Source organism: Crinia signifera, chromosome 19 (genome assembly GCF_055691185.1).
Source record: "Crinia signifera chromosome 19, ASM5569118v1, whole genome shotgun sequence".
Classification (NCBI taxonomy): domain Eukaryota; kingdom Metazoa; phylum Chordata; class Amphibia; order Anura; family Myobatrachidae; genus Crinia; species Crinia signifera.
In genome coordinates, this window is record NC_139226.1 from 6,557,368 (window position 1) to 6,565,442 (window position 8,075).

The window sequence follows — 8,075 nt, forward strand, 5'->3', positions numbered from 1 at the left end:
ACCCCGATGGAAATCGGTGTGGCCGTGCTAGGAAACAAGTACCAAATATATATATATATATATCCTCTCTGTTAGTAGAGGAAGAAGTAAGGAATAAAGTGGAAGATACAGAAGTGCGCTGGTAAACAACAATTTATAACATATAAAATTGAGCCTTTATAACATATAATGGTACTTGTTTCCTAGAAGGGCGCCTATCGCGGGCATCGCATGTACATCGCATTCCATTACCGACGCGATTACCGATTTTACATAGGGAACAATGTTAAATGGCCCAATTGACCCGATTTTACATAGGGAACAATGTTAAATGGCGAGGGGACGCGGAATACATGTTAAGTAATCCGGCTGTGCTCGCCACGCTTCGGGAGCGTGTTCCGCATCCCCTCGCTTCGGGCTCGGTGGCTCGCCACACTTTCTATTCTCAACTCCGCGCCGACGTGGATAGTGGGGGTATGAAAAGGTCGGAGGACGCGTACCGCCGCCCCTCGCGGGTTCGCTGCGCTCGCCACGCTTCAGGTTGACGTTGATCGTGGGGTGGCGTTAACAATAGGGGGGGGGGGGGCATTTCACCCTTCAGGGTGGGTATTTGGGGTCTGTGGGCCATTTAACATTGTTCCCTATGTGAAATCGGGTCAATTGGGCCATTTAACATTGTTCCCTATGTAAAATCGCGGTAATCGCGTCGGTCGCATCGCATGCGATTTTTTGGCCGCATGCGATGCGACCGACGCAATTTTTTTCCTTGCGATGCCTAAGATCAAAATCGTGGGCGCCCATCTAGGAAACAAGTACCCATGTAATTCATATAACAGTAAAAAAGGTTCCACTTTAAAAAAAAGTTGAGGCGTTTCGCAGTTGACACACACACACAGATACCGCCATCACTTACCTCACATCTTCCCTTGTTGACGCATTTCGCCTACCTGGTGACACACACACACAGATACCGCTATCACTTACCTCACATCTTCCCTGTTGACGCGTTTCACCTACTTGGTGACACACAGACATACTGCCATCACTTACCTCACATCTCCCCTTGTTGACGTGTTTCGCCTACCTGGTGGCACAGACACAGATACCACCATCACTTACCTCACATCTCCCCTTGTTAACGCGTTTCGCCTACCTGGTGGCACAGACACCGCCATTACTTACCTCACATCTTCCACGCGTTTCGCCTACCTGGTGACACAGACACCGCTATCACTTACCTCACATCTTCCCTTGTTGACGCATTTCGCCTACCTGGTGACACAGACATGGATACAGCCATCACTTACCTCACATCTTCCCTTGTTGACGCATTTCGCCTACCTGGTGACACAGACATGGATTCCGCCAACACTTACCTCACATCTCCCCTTGTTGACGCATTTCGCCTACCTGGTGACAGACACGGATACCGCCATCACTTACCTCACATCTTCCCTTGTTGACGCATTTCGCCTACCTGGTGACACAGACACGGATACCGCCATCACTTACCTCACATCTTCCCTTGTTGACGCATTTCGCCTACCTGGTGACACAGACATGGATACCGCCAACACTTACCTCACATCTTCCCTTGTTGACGCATTTTGCCTACCTGGTGACACAGACATGGATACCGCCAACACTTACCTCACATCTTCCCTTGTTGGCTCTGTAGCTGATTTATCGCCTACCTCAAATAAATATACTGTATAATATATACACCAGCCACAACCCTCCCAATTACCGTGGAGCAATGCTGGGGGTAGTAGTGCTTCGAGGCACACACTATAGGTAGCCATGTTACAGGGTGTGTGACGGGGCTGGAGCGCTATAGCGGGACATTTACCTCAGACGCAGCCGCATAGTAGCGGTACCGCTGTAACAAGCCCCGCACCAGCGGCGCCAACTCCCGAGTCCCGCCCACTGCTAGTACTGCGCAGCTGCGAGGGACCAGGGATTGGCTGCCTCCCATCCTGTGACCGTGCGGCCCGCCCGTGTAGCCGCGGTGCACTCTGGGTGTTGTGGTTCTGCTGCAGCCTGTGTAATTAGTCACTCTTTGCCGTATGCTTTCCGGTTTCATTTCCCCATAATCCTTTGGCCGGGGCCCGGGGGCAGCTTTTACACAGCTGCTACCCTCACTGAGGTAAGCGTCCTAGGCCGGAACACCTGGTCATGGTCATACTGTACATACTGGCCTGCTTACCTCAGGGAGACAGCACCTCACCTGGGTGTCACTGTCATTACCCTCCCCCCACAGTGGTGTGTCACTCTCGGGTATGGTTAACACATATTAGGTTGACATGCCTAAGGTCAACAGGGTTGGAAGGTCGACACAAGCATTCGGTTGACAATGGCTAGGTCGACATGAGTTTGTCACGTTTTTGCCCTGAATGTCGACATACACGACATGGACACCATGTAAGTGTTCTGCGTCCCCTCGCTGCGCTCGCCATGCTTCGGGCACACTATTCTCCCTCCACACCCTAGTGGATGGTAGGGCGTGAGATATTGCACACGTCGGATCAAAAAAATGGGAAAAACTCATGTCGACCTGCTGACTGTTGACCTAACCATTGTCATCCTAATGCTTTTGTCGACCTTCCAACCCTGACAACCTTAGGCCGTACTTGCCGACTTTCGGGAGAATCCCAGAGAGGACAACAAAATGTGCAGGTTGGGGGGCGGGTACAAGGCTGTCGTATCACAGCCTCGCCCCCAATCCACACAAACGCCACGATTCGCGGGTCTGCAAGTAGGGGACGGGGCTAAAATGACGCGATTCGTGTCATTTTAGCCTTGTCCCCTCATAGCTGTGTGTCAGTCATTACTGCCCCTCGTACTGTATCTGTGTGTCACACTTATTAGTGTCCTCTCATATCTGTGTGTCAGTCATTAGTGTCCCCTCATATGTGTGTCACACTCATTAGCATACCTCCCAACTGTCACGATTCCGTCGGGACAGTCCCAATTTTCGGGTCCTGTCCCGATGTCCCACCCGCGGCAGGCATTGTCCCGCTGCGGGGGGTGGCAGTTGGGAGACCCCCCAATCTAGTAGAATAGACGCTGTGCGCATGCGCACAGCGTCTATTCTCGTATGAAAATGAGGTAGCGGCTAATTAGCATAAGCCGCGCCCTCATTTGCATACGCCCCACCCCCTTTTCGGACGCTAGAGTGTCCCTATTTCATCCGGACACAAGTTGGGAGGTATGCATTAGTTTCCCCTCATATTGGTGTGTTCCGCTCATTCGTGTCCACTCATAACTGTGTGTCACAGTCATTATTGTCCCCTCATATCTCTGTATTACATTCATAGTGTTCCGTTATTATTCATAAACATCAGAAACCGATGGTTAACAACCATCAATATTTCCAATTTGATGTTAGTACCTTTCCCCATCATATGGCATGTACAGTATTTGATGGTTGGCAGCCATCGGATGCAGATTTCCAATGCACGTCCGATAGTTGGCTGCTTCTGTACAGCTGCAGGAAGTGGAATAGGAAGCCCGGGTAATGTGCCCCCACATCGATGATTATACTATGAAACGGTTGCTATGTGATGGCTACTTTTGGGATTTGATATAGGAAGACCGGCAACCATTCTGTGCTAGGCACCCGATGTCCATCCCTACCCTTCATGCAGTATCTGTGTGTTACAGTCATTAGTGTCGGACCTGTGTGTAATATTTATTATTGTCCCCCCTCATCTTCCTGTATGTCACAGTACTAGTGAGTCCTCAGCTCATCACTGTCCCCGCAGCATTCTGCTATAGGGGTATTCAATTATACCCCCTTTTACACCAAAATCCCTGGTCGGACCCTGGTCTTTGAACATGGGAGTTTCCAGGGTTGGACCCAGCTTCATACCCCATTTACATAGCACTGGGACCCAGGTCTGTGCCGTTTACACTGAACCTGGGTCAGCACTGCTTTTCCCTATGGATGAAATTAAAAATGTCCATTTTAGGACTGATAAACTGCCTCAATGATTTAAAATAAAAATAAGACATAACAAGTTAGCATTAAAAAATGTTGGTTTGTTTATTTAGTAAAAAAGATTTACTCACTGCTCAAGCATACATAGCGGTATAAAAGTGCAGCATCACCCATGTGCTCTCCCCAGCCCCTTCCCCTGCAGCAGCACACCGAATCTCCCATGTGCCCCCCCCCCCCCCAAAAAAATATTATTTGTGTGCACTGCCCCTATCTTTCCTGGCTGCTGTCTTTTGCCACTGCAGCACACTGTGGAAAGGCGTCCAGCACTTCTGTATCCTTTCAGCACTACCCGGATGTCCCAACCTGGGTTGGGACCATTTACACCACCCACGACCCAGGTCCAACCAATGTTCAACCCTAGTCAGGACCTGGGTAGGAGACCAGTGTTACTGGACCTGGGTTGGCCCCTTTTACACCAAGGCTGACCTGGGTCCAACCTGGGTTATTCCTTGGTGTAAAAGGTGTATTAGTTGCCAGATTTTTCTACAGTCAAAAAATCTGCACTTTTCTATGTGTTTTGGTCAAATTTACATTCAACCTATTCAATTAGAGTGCTAATGTTTAGACTTAAAAAATCTGGAATGGTCCAATTAGGATCCGTGTGTTTTTGTCAGAACTGCCTCCAATTTCAACTATGTTTTAGTCAAGTTTCGCCAACGCAGTTTTGACTTCATGTCTAAAAACTATCCGGAAACTACCGCAATTGAATAGGAAAGTACTGCATTAAACACCACCCTTACTGATCAATGTCCCCGCAGCTCCATCATACTGGTTACAAGGAATCTGTCTCCCTTTGAATGGTAAGAGCAGATGTAGGGGAGCTTGTTTAATATGTGTTTTTGTATCTGTCCTATACATTTAGAATGAACACAACATGTGAGCCATCGGTAAATAGAAGCCTGGTATTTATTATTGGGAATGACAGTGAAATGTGACTTTACAGATAATGTTTTATAGTATTCCTTACTTTAGGGCTCATTGCCTTAAATATCATTGATTACATCTATAACCTACCCCTGGTACCCCACCTATTCCCCCTCTCTGAATAGTGACGGTGTGGTGACAGTATCCTGACTGCAGCTCCTTCCTGTGGAAGTGTACAAGGCATTGGGGAGGTGACCGGTGAGGACCCTGCTTCTCCCATTATACAGCATAGATACGGTGAGTGATATACCTGTATTTATAGAAAACAAATCCTTTTTTATTGATGAAACTATGCACGGCTTATCCAGGTGACTCATTGTTACTCCGTGCATATTTCATATCTGTGATTGCAATTAAACCATGCACCAATATAAGTGTCTCGGCCAACGGCCTACAGTTTACTTACAATGTTCATTATATGTTTTGCATTCTTTTTTGCAAGCAGCCCACAAACATGCCATGATAATTAGTCTTGGGGATCCCTTGCACACTGGGCCTTATTCTAGTTCACTCTTTCTGACAAAATCCTAATTAGATGGACAAAACCATGTGCACTGCAGGGGGACAGATGTTAAGGTGCGTACCCACGGTAAGATATAGTGCAAAATCTAGCACACTATCTAGCTAGTTTCGAGTAGCATGCTAGATAGTGCACTATATCTTACCGTGTGTACGCACTATCCGACGTACGATGCGCGCTCCCGCCGGTCGTCTGGCAGGGAGCTGCTCGGGTGAGCATGCAACTCAATCTGGCTAGAAAGCATAAGATAGTATAGTGTAGTACAGCTGTGATGTCATATCGTATATGATATCTTATGCACATTGTACGTTATTTTAAGCACAAATCTTATGCTTTTGACCACTGGGACTTTCCTGGGAAATCGTATACAATATCATACGGAACATAAATCGTACCGTGGGTACGCACCTTAAAATGTGCAGAGAAAATTAGATTTGGGTGAGTTATTTTGTTTCTGTGCAGGGTAAATACTGGCTGCTTTATCTTTACACTGCAATATAGATCTCACTTTGAAGTAAAACCCCACCCAAATCTAATTCTCTCTGCACAAGTAACATCTGCCCCACCTGCAGTGCACATGGTTTTGTCCATCTAAGAAGGAATATGTCAGAAAGAGTGAACTAGAATAACCCCCAGTGTCTGTCACTGAGAAGAGGGATGAGAAGTTCTGGGTTAGACATTCCAGCCAGTGTTTGATGTGCTGGGAGTTGGGTGTTAGATAACTTTGGCCCTTATTCTGGTTGGTGCGGCCAGAGCCGCACACGGTGCTCTGGCCGCACAAACCAATCCCCGCCCACACTACGGATCGCCACGGCCGTCCGTACACGGACGGCTGGCGATCCGCACGAAAATGGTGGAGGCGTACGCCTCCACCATGGTGGGAGCTGCCCCCTGCATTCGATGGTCGTCGACCATCGAAGGCAGGTCCGCACGCCCCAGCAGCTCCCGCAAGCTGAGACCACACGGACAATCGTCCGTGTGTTAGCTTGTATGGGGGCTGAAAGCTGACATCCGGCGACGTCAGCTTTCCGCCCCCATGAGTTGCGTCATACCCTCATTACCATGCGTACGCCCCGCGTTTGCATGGGAACGCCCATGAAACGCGGGGCGTATACATAGGGAAATGAGGGCATGAAGCCCCTCACTCCCCTATACGCCCCCTTTGCGGCGTAGTAACGTTATGTGCGGCGAATTCGCCTGCACATGCGCAGATTGACCTCTGCGCATGTGCAGACGGAAAACATCGGCGGTACGGCCGCACGCGGGCCGTACCGCTCGAAACAGAATAAGGGCCTTTGTATGCAGTATTTAAGCCTTGTTCTCCGAGTGCCTCGTTCCACAGTACAGTCCCAAGCCGACGTCCTACTGTGACGCTGCGCACGGCGTGTCATTATCACCGCGCCTCTTCATCTTCCCGCTCTTCTCTCCCCAGGATCTCTGATGTTATTTACAAGCCTCGGAGAAGAGCGCTGCAGCATATTATATAATCAATTACCTTTGTACACATAGAAGAGAAGATTACATGGATATTAACGCAAAATACACTGTCATACAAGCCAGCTTTACTGTTACCTTACTTCAATACAAATGTTTAGTATAGCGCATGAGCATATTATTTATCGGGTGTGGTATAGGGTTCCGACAGTCATTATCCCGACATCGGGATCCCGACTGCCTGGACAAAGCCCCGTGCGGGCTCGCCACCTATTCTATTCTCCCTCTGAGGGTCGTGGACCCCCACGAGGGAAAATAGCGGGTGGCCTTTGGGCACCTGTCTGTCGCCGTTTTGACAGTCGGGATTCCAACGTCGGGTAAATGACTGTCGGGATCCCGACTGTTGGGATCACTTCCGGCACCCATATTTATCACACCCCGGATACAACGTATTGTCTTTATTGCATTCATTACCATGAATGGTGGAAGCCAGTCACATATACTGAGGTGTCGCTTTCCTAGACCTGTTCAAAGTGGCTTCTCTCGTCACTGACCAGGGACCTGGCCCATTTTCTGCCAAGTGCCCACTGGCGTGCCGTGTATCTGGCAATAGTAGGGACGGTACAGGGTGCAAAGAACAGAAACAGCGCAAGTAACAATTAGCACCACAATTTCCCATACACACTACAACTGGGAAGCGAGCTGAGCGAGGGAGGAAATGGTGAAGGGTGGAAGCTGTCTCCAATAGCGATGGCACGGCTAGCAGGAGCCGCTGGAAGAGACAAACCGTGATGAACCAGTGGAGTTCCAGGCCAAACGGCCCTCCCTCTAGTCTAGATTGTAAGCTCGTTGGAACAGGGCCTACTTCCCTCTTGTTCTCACCGCCCTCTTCTCTCTTACTTCTGATACAGTGCTTTCTTACTCAGCGACCGTCTATACCCACATCTCGTCTGTACCCACATCTCGTCTATACCCACATCTCGTCTATACCCACATCTCGTCTATACCCACATCTTGTCTGTACCCACATCTCGTATATACCAACATCTCGTATATACCCTCATCTCATCTGTACCAACATCTCGTCTATACCCACATCTCGTCTATACCCACATCTCGTCTATACCCACATCTCGTCTATACCCGCATCTCGTCTATACCCGCATCTCGTCTATACCCACATCTCGTCTATACGCACATCCCGTCTATACCAACATC

The 8,075-nt window shown here is 48.9% G+C and overlaps 1 long non-coding RNA gene across 1 annotated transcript; it reads left to right on the forward strand.

Moving 5' to 3' along the window:
• Nucleotides 1–1,986: 1,986 nt before the first annotated feature.
• Nucleotides 1,987–6,974, forward strand: LOC146041978 (uncharacterized). Its single transcript, XR_014463696.1, has 3 exons — nucleotides 1,987–2,125; nucleotides 5,029–5,140; nucleotides 6,856–6,974. It is a non-coding gene; the product is annotated as an uncharacterized LOC146041978 (long non-coding RNA).
• The last annotated feature ends 1,101 nt before the right edge of the window (nucleotides 6,975–8,075 follow it).